This window comes from Mirounga angustirostris, unplaced genomic scaffold (genome assembly GCF_029215605.1).
Source record: "Mirounga angustirostris isolate CCGP_5_RB_7025 unplaced genomic scaffold, mMirAng1.0.hap1 SCAF_17, whole genome shotgun sequence".
Classification (NCBI taxonomy): Eukaryota; Metazoa; Chordata; class Mammalia; order Carnivora; family Phocidae; genus Mirounga; species Mirounga angustirostris.
Window position 1 is genome coordinate 40,200,905 of NW_026991725.1, and position 7,950 is coordinate 40,208,854.

Below are 7,950 nucleotides of genomic sequence, written 5' to 3' on the forward strand. Positions count from 1 at the left end.
TTACATTAGGGTGCATCCTCGTGTACATTCTGTGGGTTTGGACAAACGTAGCATGTATCCAACATTATAGTGTCATATGGAGTAGTTTCACTGCCTAAAGACCCTCTGTGCCTCTCCTATTTATCCTTCCTCCCGGCAACCTCTGATCTTTTTACCGTCTCCATAGTTCTGCCTTTTCCAGGATGTCATGTAGTTAGTTGGAAACACACAATCTGTAGCCTTTTCATTATTGGCTTCTTCCACTTAGTGCTATACATTTAAGATTCCTCCATGCCTTTTCATGGCTTGATAGCTCATTTCTTCTTAGCGCTGAATAATATTCCCGTGTCTGGGTTGTTAAAAACAAGACAAGACCAGGCCTCAAATAAATTCCTTTATGCTAAGTCCCAAGTCACCTTCACCATTACCGTTTCAGCTCTCCCAGAAATGGAATCTTAAACCAGCTGATCAGGAATCGCCTGATGGACCCATGCCATCCCCTAAAGGAAAATAACCTTGCAATAACCAACCTGCTTTTTTTTTTGCCTGGTATAGCTCCCTTGTTTCTGCTTCCTGCTGCCTATAAAAGTCTTGCATTTTGTACAGCTCCTCGGAGCTCCTTTCTGTCTGCTAGATTGGATGCTGCTGGGTTCAAATACATTTTTGTTAACCTCTTAACATGTTTAATATGCCTCAGTTTATCTTTTAGCATGGTGTACACACCTTAGGTTTTGACATTATGAATAAGGCTTCCATAAACATTTCTGTGCAGCTTTTTGTGTAGACCTAAGTTTTCAACTCCTTTGGTAAATACCAACAGGCACAATGGCTAGATCGTATGATAAGAGTATGTTAGTTTGGTAAGAAACTGACAAACTGCCTTCCAAAGCGGCTGCACCATTTTGCATTCTCTACCAGCAATGCTGGGAAGTTCCTGTTGCTCCACAGCCTTAGCAGCATTTGGTGGCGTCAGTGTTGTGGGTTTTGGCCATTCTGATAGGTGTGTACCAGTATTTGCATTTCCCCAAAGACACTGGGGAGCACTTTTCATCTTTGTATTTGCCATCTGTTATCTTCTTTGGTGAAGTGTCTGTTAGGGTCTTTGTTTTTTGTGTATTTTGAATACAGTCCTTTATCAGATGTATCTTTTGCAAATATTTTCTCCCAATTGTCTATGGCTTATTTTATTATTCTCTTGAGTGTGATTTCTTTTTGTTGATCCATAATGTATTAAATTTTATGGGACACGTGGGTGGCTCAGTCAGTTGAGCGTCTGCCTTTGGCTCAGGTCATGATTCTGGGCTCCTGGGACTGAGTCCCACATTGGGCTCCCTGCTCGGCGGGAAGCCTGCTTCTCCCTCTCCCTCTGCCAGCCGCTCCCCCTGCTTGTGCTCTCTCTCTCTCTCTCAAATAAATAAATAAAATCTTTAAAAAATTTTTTTTATACTAGGAAGTATATTTTTTGTTAATTTGGTGGGCCAAGAAACTATGATGTTTTACAGTGGCTTTCAAACTTGACATTATTTTTAACTTTGTGTACAAATAGTCTGAACAGTCTGTGAGTCCTGGTACGTTTGGTTGTGACTTGGTTTTCTGAGCTGCTGTTAAATCTGGAAGGTTTAATGTTTTTATCAGGAGTAGCTCTGCCCCAATTCTGTGAGAACTGAGACAGATAATTGAAAGAAAAAACTGATTGCCGTTTTAGAGACATCAAATCCAAAAGAGACTCATTTGGGCATTTCTTTTCAGCAGCATTTCAATTCGTAAGTCCTCTTCTTTTCTTTTCTTCCTTAAAATGTTGTCAGATATTCCCAATTCTTCAATCTTCTTTGTTTATATTCTAAGCTTTTTTGGCTTTTTTTTTTTCCCCCTTCTATTTTACATTTTAAAAGGGATCTTTGGGGATAATTGTCACATGAACTGAAAGCAAAGTCTTTTAATGACTCATCTTGTAGACACTGTGAGAGCATATTGAGAAAAAAGCAGATGTTTTTTTCTCTGCTTCTTTTATGTTGTTACAACCATTCAAATAAAAGAGGAGTACAGCAAATGTTGTCAGCTGGCATGTTGGGTAAGTAGTCTGTCGAATTGATGTGGCTGTCAGAGCAAGCCAGGCAGGAGCATCTGGGCTCCCTTTCCTCCTGAAGGTGGCTGGACCCAAATCCACACTGTGTGTGCGCTGCTTTGCGAAAATGATTGGCTTTGCATCCAGAACTTGCTTTAGACTGAAGGCCATCATGGGGCATCCTGATTGGATGGGGGACTGTGGTGCAGTCGAAAGAATCCCCCCAAGGCAGAACAAAAGAGATAGAAGTTTATTGAATACACGGCAAGGGTGCAGCGGGCAGGACCTCAAAAGAGAGAGTCTGCCACGAGGTGGTGGTGAGGGGCTATAGTTACAGGGTGGAGTGAGGGAGTATGGGGACAGATGGAATTTTCCCTTTTTTGGTAACCTCAGGAACTGTGTCTGGTTGTAAGTAGCCCATTGGTCAGTTAGGACCTGTGGTTTAATGAGCCTGATTGCATTCAGCCTGGTGGTCGCCGTGGGCCCTTTTGCCTTGTTCAACTTTCCATTGCTCAAGCCTCAATGTTACAGTCATCATCTTGGCACCAGCAAACCCTCTGACTTAGGCACCATTTTGGCCTGTCTCCTTACTTTGCAGAATAAATAAGGTGCACTGTGTTTGGTATACAGTCTGTTTCCTTTCCTGAGAGATCAGCTTTATCATTTAATTCTTTTCTGGATCAGGATAATCATTGCAAGTGAAAGTGTAAATAGTGAAAGGCAAATAGCCCAAAGCAGGGCATGATTATTTGCATCTTTCATGTTAAATAGTGATACACTAGATGAGCCCCAGCACATTCACACAGTACCATCATGCCCTCCAAGACTGGACCTTCCAAGACTAATTTTCTATGTTTATAGACTTCACTATTAAATGCCAAGTGCTTAACTATACCAGACACTGTTGTAAGTACTTGGTCTTTCAGATAGCAGCCCCACTCTGAGGCTATCTAGGGGTCCCATCCTAATTATCCTCATTACCATAAACTCAGGGGTGCTCAAAGGGGCTCATATGAATAACAAAAGACCCTCCTATCACCCAGGAAATCCCAGGGGTTTTAGGAGCTCTGTGCTACAACTGGGGACAAAGCCCAAATATATTTCTTAATTTATTACAACTAGTATAGATCTGAGCTACAAGGTGACTCTTGGTAAGTAGTTGGCGACTGAATAGTTATTGTTCTATTATGCTTTTGAAAATACGGAAACGTGGCAGATTCAGAGGGAAGCCCTGGCATTATAAGGTGTAGACATGGAAGGAACCTCAGAGAATATTTAAAGCTTAGGACATGGTTACAGAAAAGTCTTCCTAATTCCCAATATAGCACAGAAACACACCTCTGTGTCCTAAATCTTGGTGCAAACTGATCCCCACCCCGACTCCACCCAAAGCTAAGTCACCTAAATCTGTTGGGGTGCAGGACCCCAGTCCATTTCCTTATTATGTGAGCAGATGCATCATTTCGCACCCCATGGCCCATGATTTCTCTTGACCGTCTTCTTTCTGTTCTAGCCACTCCTGCAGCCTTAAGTTTTGTTGTTTTCTCTCTTGCCAATTTTTTCTTAAATCTGAAGAATACAGAAATATTTTTATTGTTTCATTTAATGATGCAAAACACAAATGCTGATTTGACATACATTCACATACAACTTTTTCTCTCACGTTTACAACTCAACAGATTGGTGAATCCAAAGGAACTAGTGTAATCACTATATGGAGCATATCATACTAGTATTTCAATAGTTTATTCCGACCCACTGCTTCTTTTATACTCTAAAACATCTTCATTATGTTGTCTGATGAGACAGATCCACAAGAGGACGGAGGTGCCCAAGGTCAGTCCAACTCTCAGCCAGTCGGGTCTGTCATGTGGCGGCTCCCGAATGTAGAACTTTGATCGCGCTGAAGAGCCGCTTGGGAGCCTTGGCAGGAGCCAGCAGCTTGGAGAACGGGTGCAACAACGCGGGCAGCGCCATCTTGCTAGGCAGGGCTTCTCTTGCCAAGTTTCTAAAAGGATTTTCTTGCAGCCAAAAGACAGGAGCCGTGTCCTTAAAAGGGGTAGAAAGTCCAAAAGCATGCTTTAAGTGTCCAGTAAGAAACCACTCATTCTGGCACACAGAGGGAAGAACTGCCTTGATAATGGTCACCTATGTAATCCTTTCTATTTAAGCAGTCTCCTCCTTTGCACTGTGGTCTCTGGATGGCTGGGCTATTCATCTGCGGGTAGTGGGGTTGTTGCTGCTACTGTTAACCTTAAAAATAAATAAAACCAGTCATTTTACCAGCAAAAGATGGGTTTATTTGGGAAGAGCAAAAAATGGCTTTACACCACGAACAAAATACAGCAGAACCACACGCAGGTCCACAGCACAAAGGAGAGCAGGCTCTTTTACGGCGCAAAGGCGCTGGCGGGAGGGCTGCTGTAAACAGAAAGTCCATTGGAGTAAACTGGGAGTTGGACGTATGGGGGCTTCTCATTGGCTGAGCTGTGACAGTCTGTCATGGGCTGGGCTGTGCCTCTCTCTCATTGGCTGGGCTATGACTGTCTCTCATTGGCTGGGTTGTTGCTTGGTGACGAGGAAACCTTCCTTCCTCCTGCTGGCATAGTAAGTAATAGCTGACCTTCCTGAGGCCTTGCACCTTTGGTCTCTTCCTATTGGATCTACCATGGACAGCCCAACTCCGTTTTAGTGAGGTTTTCCTTTATTAATTTTCACACTATTAATTTTTTTTATTTTATTTATTTATTTATTTATTTATTTAAGATTTTATTTATTTATTTGAGAGAGAGAGTGAGAGAAAGAGCACAAGAGGGGGGAGCGGGAGAGGGAGAAGCAGACCCCCCGCTGAGCAGGGAGCCCGATGCGGGACTCGATCCCGGGACTCCGGGATCATGACCTGAGCCGAAGGCAGTCGCTTAACCAACTGAGCCACCCAGGCGCCCCTATTAATTTTTTTTTTTTAAAGTAAGCTCTACCCCCAGTGTGGGGCTTGAACTCATGACCCTGAGAGCAAGAGTCCTATATTCTACTGACTGAACCAGCCAGGCGCCCCATTTTTTTTTTAAAGATTTTTATTTATTTATTTGACAGAGAGAGACACAGCGAGAGAGGGAACACAAGCAGGGGGAGTGGGAGAGGGAGAAGCAGGCTTCCCGCAGAGCAGGGAGCCCAATGCGGGGCTCGATCCCAAGACCCTGGGATCATTGACCTGAGCCGAAGGCAGACGCTTAACGACTGAGCCACACAGGCGCCCCTCCTCCATTTTTTTTTTTTTTTTTTTAGGAAAGAAAGTTATAATAACCTGTTTGGAAAAGCCCATTAGTGGTACATCATCATTTGTTTCTTGGCGCCAGAACAATGAATGCTGTGTATAGCTGCCTGTAAACTTGTCTTATTGCTACAGAGCTGATCAGCTGCAGTGAAGTAACCTGAGGTGTGTTCTATGTTCCAGTGCAGAAGGTATGCATACCTTGAATTCCCTGTATTTGTACCTCTCTTAATACCATACCCATCTCAAGTGTATGATAGGGTGATGGATGTAGGGGCCAAGGGCAGGTTTCCCCAAGATGGGGCCACTTTGGCGTGAAGATTATTTTGAAATGCAATTTTATTTTATTTTTAAAAGATTCTATTTATTTATTTGACAGAGAGCGAGGGAGAGAACACAAACGGGGAGTGGCAGGCAGAGGGAGAGGGAGAAACAGGCACCCCCCGCCCCTGAGCAGGGAGCCCGATGTGGGACTTGATCCCAGGACTCTGGGATCATGACCTAAGCCAACGGCAGAGGCTTAACTGACTGAGCCACCCAGGCGCCCCTCAATCATTATTTTAAATGCAATCAAAACCCAGCAGATTCAGGAGAAGCTCCTTACCTCTGCTCAACTACCTAAATTCACATCAGAAAGGAGACTGTATCAGAAAGAGGGCCATTAACAGAGATTCTTTTTTACCTAAGAAACGTATATGTATAACAGGGCAATCTTTGTTTTCCAAACATTTCTAGTGGTATTCCTCCCCTTTGTATCCCCAGACCCTATCCTTCTCTTTAGCCCATCTAAGCCTCATGTTGCCTGGCTGTCTTTGGAATCTCATGTCTGTGCGGATTCCTCATATGTACCAAACTAGATTTGGTTTTCTCTTGTTGATCTGTCTTATGTCAATTTGATTCTCAGTCTAGCTAGAAGGACCTTGAAGGGAAGAGGACATATCTTCCTCCTTGACATGGGCATGGTCAGGCTCTGCAGTGATAATTGTAGGTGTAAATGTAGTCGTGAGAAAGAGTCAATGAGGAAATATTTCAACTTCCAACATGAACTACATGGCATATTGATGAAAGTTAACCATGGAAGGAGAAGGAGAATTTGACCACTCAAGTGAAATGGACAAACTAGAAAGACACTAACTGATTCAAGAAGAATTAGGAAATCTGAAAAGACCTATAACAAATAAAGAAATTAAATTAATAATTAAAACTCTTCCCACAAAGAAATCTCCGGGCCAAAGATGGCTTCATTTGTGAATTGTATCAAATGTTTAAATTACCAAATTATTTCAGAACATAGAGGAGGAGGGGAATCCAACTCATTCCATGAGGCCAGTATGTCCCTGATACCAAAGCCAAAGACATCACAAGAAAAACTACAGTCAAATATTCCTCAGGAACACAGAGGCCAACATATTAACAAACTGAATCCAGATAAAACAAACATATAAGAAAGATTATACACCATGACCCAGTGGGATATATCTCAGGAATGCAAGATTAGTTTAACATCCCAAAATCAATGTAATTGTGTCATTTTCCAACACTAATAATTTCCCAACATCAACGGGATGTCATACAAGTTGATTCAGTTCTGACTCTAAGTACCCAGATTTAGCCCAGACAGACCCCATAAGTTGAAGGCTCAGTCCCATTCAGCCCCCACTTCAGATCCCAACCGCAAGATCTGGGGGTCCCAGATCCCCAAGGCTGCCACACTTGCGCCTTGCTGAGCACAAATTCAGGGGTTCCTACAACCCTTCCCTCAGGTTTGATAATTCACTAGAGCAGCTCACAAAATCAGGAAAATGCTATACTTAATATTGCAGTTGTATTATAAAGGACCCAACTCAGGAACAGCCAAATAGAAGAGATGCGCAAGGGTGAGGTGGGGCAGAAGACTTGGAGCTTTCATGTCCTATCTGGGCATGCTACCCTCCTAGCATATCCATGTGTTCACCAACCTGGAAGCTCCCTGAACTTTGTTCAAGAGTTTTTATCAAGATTTTATTGTGTAGGCATGACTGATTAAGTCACTGGTGTTATGATTAATGCAACCTCCAGCTCCTCTCCCCATGTTGGAGGTAGAGGAGGTAGGACTGAAGTTCCAATTGTCTAATCACATGGTTGGTTCTTCTGGCAACCAGCCGCCATCTTGAAGCTATGTAAGGGCCCACCCAGAGTCACCTGATTAGCATAAACTCAGGTATGCTCTGAAGAGGCCCCGTACAGTAATGATAGACCCTCTTAGCATTCAGGGAATTCCAAAGGTTTTAGGAGCTCTGTGCCAGGAACGAGAGACAAAGACTATATATATAGATACACACACACACGTATGTATTTTTTTGGTAAGATTTTATTTATTTGAGAGAGAGTGAGCCAGAGAGAGAGCAGGGGCGAGGGAGAGGGAGAAGCAGACTCTCTGCTGAGCAGGTAGCCCAACATGGGGTTTGATCCCAGGACCCTGGGATCATGACCTGAGCTGAAGGCAGATGCTTAACCAACTGAGCCCCTGTATATATATATTTTAAAGATTTTATTTTTTAAGTAATCTCTACATCTAATGTGGGGCTTGAACTCATAACCCCAAGGTCAAGAGTCACATGCTCCACTGAATGAGGCAGCCAGGTGCCCCCAACTT

General features: G+C 43.2%; 1 pseudogene; it reads right to left on the reverse strand.

Annotated features, from left to right (window-relative positions):
- Positions 1-3,617: 3,617 nt before the first annotated feature.
- Positions 3,618-4,413, reverse strand: LOC135362967 (NADH dehydrogenase [ubiquinone] 1 subunit C1, mitochondrial-like; annotated as a pseudogene).
- Positions 4,414-7,950: the final 3,537 nt, after the last annotated feature.